At 48.6% G+C, this 8,733-nt stretch overlaps 1 pseudogene; it reads right to left on the bottom strand.

The window, feature by feature from the left end:
• Positions 1–5,110: 5,110 nt before the first annotated feature.
• Positions 5,111–8,467, bottom strand: LOC123145363 (uncharacterized; annotated as a pseudogene).
• Between the last annotated feature and the right edge of the window lie 266 nt (positions 8,468–8,733).

The raw sequence follows: 8,733 nt of genomic DNA, 5'->3' as shown, positions 1-8,733 counted from the left end.
CAAAGGTCCAACAGTTTTACCGAGGCTGGGAAAATACCAAGATCATCCAGAAAGTTCCGGATCCAAACACCTTCCTTTGCAGCTTCACAAGCCGCAATGTATTCGGCTTCTGTGGTAGAATCGGCCATCGTATCTTGCTTGGAACTCATCCAGCTCATTGCCCCTCCGTTCATGATGTACACGAATCCGGACTGTGATCGACAATCATCTCTTTCGGTTTGGAAACTAGCATCGGCGTAACCCCTTACGACAAGCTCTTCCTCACCTCCATAAACTAGGAACATCTCTTTAGTCCTTTTCAGGTACTTCAAAATAGTCTTTACCGCTGCCTAGTGACTCTCACCTCGGTTGGACTGGTATCTTCTTGTTAGGCTTATTGCAAAAGCAACATCGGGCCTTGTACATATCATGGCATACATGATGGATCCGATTGCCGAGGCATACGGAATTCTACTCATCCTCCTTCGCTCATCAGATGTCGAAGGACTCTGAGTCTCGCTTAGCCTTATACCATGTGAGAGTGGCAAGAACCCTTTCTTCGCCTCACTCATGTTGAACCGCTTCAACACTTTATCTATGTACGTGCTCTGGCTTAGGCCGAGCAGCCTCCTCGATCTATCTCTATAGATCTTAATGCCTAAAATATACACTGCCTCACCAAGGTCCTTCATCGAAAACTTGCCATCCAATGACTCCTTGACCGAGTTCAGCATCGAAACATTGTTTCCGATCAACAATATGTCATCCACATACAAGATCAAAAACACTATTGAGCTCCCACTTAACTTCTTGTATAAACAAGCGTCCTCTTCGCTTTTGATGAAACCGAGACCAGTGACGACCTCATCAAAACGAATATTCCAGCTCCGAGATGCTTGCCTCAACCCATAAATGGATCTCTTGAGCTTGCATACCTTACTAGTGCTAGTCGGATCGACAAAACCCTCGGGATGTATCATATACACATCCTTGGTTAAATTTCCGTGAAGGAAAGCCGCCTTGACATCCATCTGCCATATCTCGTAATCAAAATATGCAGCTATAGCTAGTATGATCCTCACCGACTTCAGCATCGCTACTAGTGAGTAAGTCTCGTCGTAGTCAATTCCTTGAACTTGTCCATAACCCTTAGCGACAAGCCAAGCTTTGTGGATCTGAACATTTCCATCCACATCGGTTTTCTTCTTAAAGACCCATTTGCAACCAATGGCTGTTACGCCAGGCGACGGATCAACCAAGTCCCAGACTTGATTCTCATCCATGGACTTTAACTCGGATCTCATGGCCTCCAGCCATGCCTCGGAATCTGGGCTCACCATCGCTTCTGCATATGTGGCCGGCTCATCGCTTTCGAGCAACAATACATCGCGCACTCTGCGCAATCTCTCTGACCTCCGTGGTTCCGGTGCCGCTTCCACTACGGGTTCCGTGACTGACTCCGGTATGATCTCATCACCAGCCGAGCCATCCCCGAGTGGTCCTCGAATTTCTTCGAGTCGGACTGTCCTCCCACTGGCCTCCCGACTGAGAAACTCTTTCTCAAGGAAAACCCCGTTCTGAGCAACAAACACTTTGTTCTCTTCCCGGTTATAGAAGCTATATCCCAAGGTTTCCCTCGGATATCCCACGAATATGCATTTATCCGACTTGGGTGTAAGCTTGTCTGACATAAGTAGCTTGACAAATGCTTCACAACCCCAAATCTTTAGAAAAGACAAACTGGGACTCTTTTGGGTCCACATCTCATGTGGTGTCTTGTCTACGGATTTTGATGGTACCCTGTTAAGTGTGAAAGCTGCAATTTCAAGAGCGTATCCCCAAAATGACAAGGGTAAATCCGATTTGCTCATCATAGACCGGACCATGTCCAACAAGGTCCTATTCCTCCGTTCCGACATGTCGTTTCTCTATGGCGTACCTAGAGGTGTGAGCTGAGGTACTATACCTCGGCTTTTCAGATGATCATCAAACTCCTGGCTCATGTACTCACCTCCACGATCTGATCGTAGAAGCTTTATAGTCTTTCCGAGCTGATTCTCAACCTCGTTCTGAAACTCTTTGAACTTTTCAAAAGTTTCCGACTTGTGCCTCATCAAATAGATATATCCATATCTACTCAAGTCGTCGGTAAAAGTCAGGAAGTACTGATAGCCACCTCTGGCAGTTGTGCTCATTGGTCCACACACACATCACTGTGTACCAGTTCCAACAGCTCGGACGCCCTCTCGCGACTCTTTGTGAAAGGAGACTTAGTCATCTTGCCGAGCAAGCATGATTCACATGTCTCGAACGACCCGAAGTCGGACGAAGTTAGGAGCCCATCATCATGGAGCTTCTTCATGCGTTTCAGACTAATGTGTCCAAGCCGGCAATGCCAGAAGTATGTCGGATTTATCTCATTAGGCTTATGCCTCTTGACATTCACGTTATAGACCGGTTCCTGTTCCAGATTCAATATAAATAGCCCATCTACAATGGGTGCATAGCCGTGGAACATACCATTCAAATAAAATGAAAAACCATTGTCCTTTAAATTGAATTCATAACCCTGACTCATCAAACATGATGCAGAAATAATGTTCTGACTAAGTACAGGAATGTAATAACAGTTATTCAATTCCAAAATAAATCCAGAAGGAAGCTGGAGTTGCATCGTGCCGACCTCCAACGCAGCAACTCTTGCTTTGTTGCCGACCTTGATGTCAAATGTCCCCTTGTGCCACACGCCTAGTTCTTACCAGCCCCTGCATCAAGTTGCAAATATGAACAACCGATCCGGTATCAAATACCCAAGAGCTACTAGGTATGTTAGCAAGGTAAATGTCTATAACATATGCAACAAGTGTACCTTTGCCTGAAGAAGCATTTCCGGCCTTCTTGCCATGCTGTGCAAGCCACTTTCTACAGTTCCTCTTCCAGTGACCGGTCTCCTTGCAATGATAGCAAATGGTCTTCGAGTCCGGTCCAGACTTCGGCGCAGCGGCGGAGGTTACCGTCTCCGTGCCCTTTGCCTTAGCCTTCTTCTTGGACCAACTCTTCTTGAACTTAGCCGATTTCTGCACCATCAACACTTGATGCGTGCCTTTCTTAATATCCTGCTTTGCCACCTTAAGCATCCTGTGCAATTCATTGAGCTTCTTATCCATGCCATGCATATGATAGTTCGAGATGAACGTCCCATAGCTGGGCGGAAGAGAACCCAGAACTGCATCAGTAGCCAGCTCATCCAAGAGCGGGAAGCCCAGTCGATCCAAAGCTTGCACATATCCGATCATACTGATCACATGCAGGCTCAGTGGATCACCTTCCTTCAGCTTACAATCCATCAAGGATCGCCAGACGTTGAACCTTTCGGTCCTAGCCTGTGTCTGAAACATGCTCTTGAGACTCTCGATCATATCGTAAGCCTCAACATTTTCGAAATGCTGTTGCAAATCGGGCTCAATACAAGCCAGCATCAGACAGCTGATCTCTGTTGATTCATCAACGAGTTTCTGGTAGGCATTCTTAGTTGTGGCACTAGCATTATCGGCAGGTTCCTCTGGAAGTGGATCCTCTAGAACATGTTCCTTTTTATCATGCGTGAGAACAATTCTCAGATTTCTATACCAGGTGGTAAAGTTTGTTCCATTCAGTTTATCCTTTTCCAGAATTGATTTCAATGCAAAGTTGGGTTCAACAGGTGGTGCCATTGATCTACAACAGAAAATATGCAATCACTAAGCAATGTGTTTATGTAGAGTAATTCTAGCCTTAAACGATAATACTCCCACTGAAGTTCGCATCCCTCCACAAACTCTCAGTGATTCAGGATCCGACTAGCACATGCGACTAGTGAGCTTTAGCATCACTGCTAGACAACATGCCTATCCGGTAAGCAACTCCTTGCTAATTGTATCTCTATATGACTCCTGTCGGTCGGGAAGGTATCTCATACCCCGGCCCCCAACCTTCTTTGCCACAAAGCCCAAAACCGTTTTGATAGCCTTGTCAAGTTAACCTGATGCAGTGCATGTCCGTGTCCGACACGAACCCTTCAGTTCAAGGACACCCAGCAGCACCCCAATTTTATGAGCCCACTACTAGACATACTTGACGTGCGAAAGTGCAACATCGGGGATGGCAATTCGCTTGATATTCATGAGGGATCTTTCTACCATTCTAACATGCATAGAAAACAAGAAGCATAACAATCACAAATAAACATATATTGTGAAATAGTATGGCTCCTTCATGGACGTTCTTCCAGGTCGGCTCCGACTCCGATGACCATCTAGGAACTCCATCTTGTTTGTCACGCCAGGACGCCAAGCCACCAACCTGATCTCTATTATCCAACTACTACAACTAGTAATGAATTTTACATAGAGAATCACAAGTCGACACGCAGGTCGTTATACATTATAATGACATCACTTTGGCTCCTGCCGGCTGACAAACATGACACGCAGGCCATGTATAATTTACACACATGCATAACATACATATGAGCCATACTATTCACATCAAACCTGCAAAACAAAGTTATGCATAGAATCTCATTCTACCGGTTTGAGTGATCGTGTACGAAATACAAGGCGCTACGCACATGATGGCCGGATTTATGTTTCACTGTTAACCCCGATGGCGGATAACCGACCGGTAGGGGTAGGTTGTGTCACGACCTCATCGATCCCGATTGACAGAAAACATAGCCTCAATGATCCCCATGTGCAGTTGATCACATCAACCGTGCACATAGCCGATCTAATCAACGACCACAGATCTCATCTGCCGCCTCCACATATCTAATATGCATACGATCTGAATCCAACACTACTAGAAAAAGGCTTACTAGTGGCGCACCAGTTTTGCCTACTACTGGTGCGCCACTAGAATCACGCCACTAGTAATTTTTACTAGTGCGCCATTAGTATCTGGTACTCTAATGGCGCACCGGGCAGTGCGCCATTAGTATAGGCCACGGTGCGCCATTAGTATGCCTCCCAGGGGGCCATATATACCCATGTGCTTTGCCATACTAATGGCGCACTGCAGTGTGATGCGCCATTAGTACCCTTCGGCATACTAATGGCGCACTGCTGGGTGATGCGCCATTAGTACCCTCTGGCATACTAATGGCGCACTGCTCTGGGATGCGCCCTTAGTATCCTTTGGCATACTAATGGCGCACGTTGGCGTGATGCGCCATTAGTATGTATATTAGGGATTATTATTTTTTTCTTTTCTGATTTTTACACAGATTACAAAATATATTATTGGACAGAAAATAAGCAGCAGGACACAGCAACAGCAGATTCATCGAATACAATAGAAGATTAGTCTCCGAATACAATTCATCATATTAGTCTCCGAATTCAAAAGACCGAACGAAGATAGAACATTACAAGTCTCGAGACCGCGAGTAGCGAGTTTGTCTTCACATTACAAGTCGATATCGATCATCTAAACTACCATCACATAGAAGAGAGATGTGGTCATCACGATGAGCATCATCGCGATGAAACTGGTCTTCATCCGGTTCCTCCAACGCTCCCTCCTCTCTCCCGCTAGATAGCGCGCGTATCTAGATTCCGCCTCCGCCCTAGTGGTGTACCCTTTGTAACTGTTACCGCTGAAACGGTGAACCTGTCTCCGACACTCCTCCCAGTCGTCGTAGACTCCGGGAACCTTACCCTTGTACAGGACATACGACGGCATCTCTATGCACTAGCCAAACAACAGATAACACATAAGCAATATATAAGTATGCAACAAAAGGATCGGAAGAGAAAAGCAAGACATTAATAGCATGATTCATGGTCCTACTAACAAATAGTATCGATTACATCTAAGTTGAACGACTGTGCAAACCAAAGAGACATACAAGTTCACTACAGTTTAATTACAACATGAGCTAATGAATGTTTCAGAACTACACATAGCATCACAACTTTCGACTCGACTCATGGGACCAGAGCGTGGATGAAGCCGCCGTCTGTCGTGATGGTCATGAAGTCGCGGGCATTGTCAGCCTGCATTTGTAGCGTTGTGTCTATCTCGCTGTTGGACGGTTGAAATTTGAGGTAGAACTGCCCCGAGGTACGAAGGACATCTTGATGGATGATTTCTACAAACTCCGACTGGATGCGAAAGAATTCTTGTCGGATGTCCGCGTCCTAGATTGCCCCCAAGCTTGCGGCCCAATCTTTGAGATTATTTGGTAGCAGAAGGTGATTATGGTCCACGATCGCCCGCATGTGATGGATGGCGTAGTAGGCATCCTTCTGACCGCCAGGCGGCTGCTTGACGCAGGGGAACGTCGTATTGTGGGTGAACACGTGCCTGCCGTACCTACGAACTGGCCTCTTAAAGGTGCCTCCAGATGCGGCGTAGCCGGGGAGAGCATCATCAAGAACTTTCTTGATATTTGTGTAGTCTATCTTGGAGTCACGGTCCGGGTCGAGATACGTGGCCATGGAATATTTCGGGCTTAAGAGGATGAGTGTGCAATGTGTGTCACTGCACAGAACACGGAATGTTAGAAAAAAAAGAACGATCAAAATCTAAGAAATCATATGTTACGGGGCGGTTAGGAGATGACTTACTCGGGAAAGTAAGGCACGAGGAAGTTATCCTTATCTGGGTTTGCCAGAATGACGCCTTCGAGGTGTGAACTCGCGACTTGCCGGTCCCCAGCGCTGCCCAAGATCTTGGCACGCATTTAGAAGGGGTCGACTATCACAATGTCCGGGGTCTTGTCTCTAATGATCCGCATATCCATACTCAGCGAAAACAGCCGAACGAAGGTGTAGTGCAGCGGATGAAGGTTAAGCATAGCAAAGATGTCATCAAATCGCAGGACGATCGTACCCCCGACGGCGCTATCCACAAAGCCCTTGCCCTCTGGCACCTTGGCCACGAAAACCGGGTATGCCACATCATTCTCTCTGAGACGCCGCTTCTCCAAAGAAAGAACACTGTCATGCAGACTCCGCATAGCACCGGTTGCAGCATTGAGCATATTTGTCGGTAGCATCGGCCTACCCGCCACATGCACCCTCCTCGAGATATCCTTAGGTGAAGGTGGTCCGTCCTGAGCACGGATCGTACTCGGTGCCGGTTGGCTCGCACTGGCGCCCTTGTTAGTCTTTCGTTTCCGTCCCTTCTTCTTGATCTGCTGTAATGGGATCGAGTTCCGCTCACAGACCGCCTTCTTGAGCGTGTTGGGGCTGATAATATTTGGCACCTCAGCTATCTGAGGCTCGGTGAAGGCGGCAGCTGGAGGCGTCTCCTGAGAACTGAACGCCAGACGACGTCTGTTGCAATTGGGTTTCTCCGCCGTACCAGCTAGATCGCGGTCGTCTTTTTGAGGGTTGGGTTCTTGAGAAGGAGGCCCGCAGAACTCGTCACCGTACCCATGTTCGGCAAAGTACTTATCGACGTTGGTAAATGTACCGTCGTTGTTGTCGTCGTCGTCTGGATCCTGTGCCATATGCATGTTCGGATCCTATGCCATAGGGATGTCCGGCAGGTCCGGTAGCGTTGCGGCGTTCTTGCCATGGCTTGGCGCTGGCACGACTGGCGGTCTTGTCTGTGGGGTGGTGTCCCCCGCCCCCAAACGAATCTGGCTCTTCGGCCAAAGCAGGGGCCAGCTTACACAGGCGCTGAGGGTCATCACATCATCTTCGTCGGCCCCAGCGGGTCGAATCGGAGGTAATAACTCGTCGCAGCCTGGCAGTACCCGAACCAGTTCAACCCTATAGAAGGTGGGTGGCATCGGATTACCGTGGAACACGCGGTTGCCCGGTTGAACGATTCTGCCCTTGGCGACATCGACCAACTCGCCACCCACGAAATGCAGGAGAGTGCAAGGAACATCGGTGGCGCCCTACGAAAACATGTAGGGCGTCAGGGATGCCCAGTCAAAGGCAAGGAGATGAAGTCATCGGCCGAGAGGCTTAGTTACCGTGATGCCGTCGAGCTCGGCTAATGTCGAGGCACCGCCAACGGCGGGCGTGCGCGTGCAACTGACGGAGGGGCCGCTTGCTGGCGAGGTGCCGGCCGGCGTACACCCAGGTGCATTAAGCTCCAATGCCCGTGCCGGCGCCGGAGACACGAATACCGCCTCCGCTAGAGACACCAATGGCGCCGCCTGCGCGTTGTGCGAGTTGCTGGCCGTGAAGCTGGGAACCGGGGGAGGCCCCTGTTGGCCGCCCGCAATCCACGTCGTCAGCCCCTGAATCAAGGTAGGAACAATGGCGGTGAGCGTTGTTCCCAGTTGTTGTTGCACTTGCTCTTGGACAATCTCCGGAATCCGCGCCACTTGTGCCTTGAGTTCTTGAACCTCGCGCGACTGGCTTTCCGAGTTGGTCTTTTTCTCCTTTCGCCCACCAGTAGTATAGTATGACGACCATTTTGTGGACAAGCCTTTGCCGGCCACACGACCAGCTGACGACGGCTTACTGAGCTTATCCTTGTTTTTCATTACGTTCAACGCCCTATTTAAAGGGGTGTCAAAAGGGGAGCTCTGAGATGACCCCGCGCTACTGCTTTCAGCCTCCTGCGGAAGGAATGTGAACCATTTAGAAATTTGGCTTCATTAACTAGAATGCAACCATATATGTAGCTAATTACGCGGGGGTGTATTCCTTACCAGAACTTTCTCAAGCGCCTTGGTCTTCGGATCCGTGGTAAGCTCCTTTGTTACCGGGTCCTCCTTGTACCGGGCCCTGACAAAGTTCCTGGTCTGCT

The sequence above is a fragment of the Triticum aestivum genome, chromosome 6D (genome assembly GCF_018294505.1).
Source record: "Triticum aestivum cultivar Chinese Spring chromosome 6D, IWGSC CS RefSeq v2.1, whole genome shotgun sequence".
NCBI classification, from domain to species: Eukaryota; Viridiplantae; Streptophyta; class Magnoliopsida; order Poales; family Poaceae; genus Triticum; species Triticum aestivum.
Note: the sequence above shows the minus strand (reverse complement) of the source record. Positions and strands in the feature narration are given on the sequence as shown.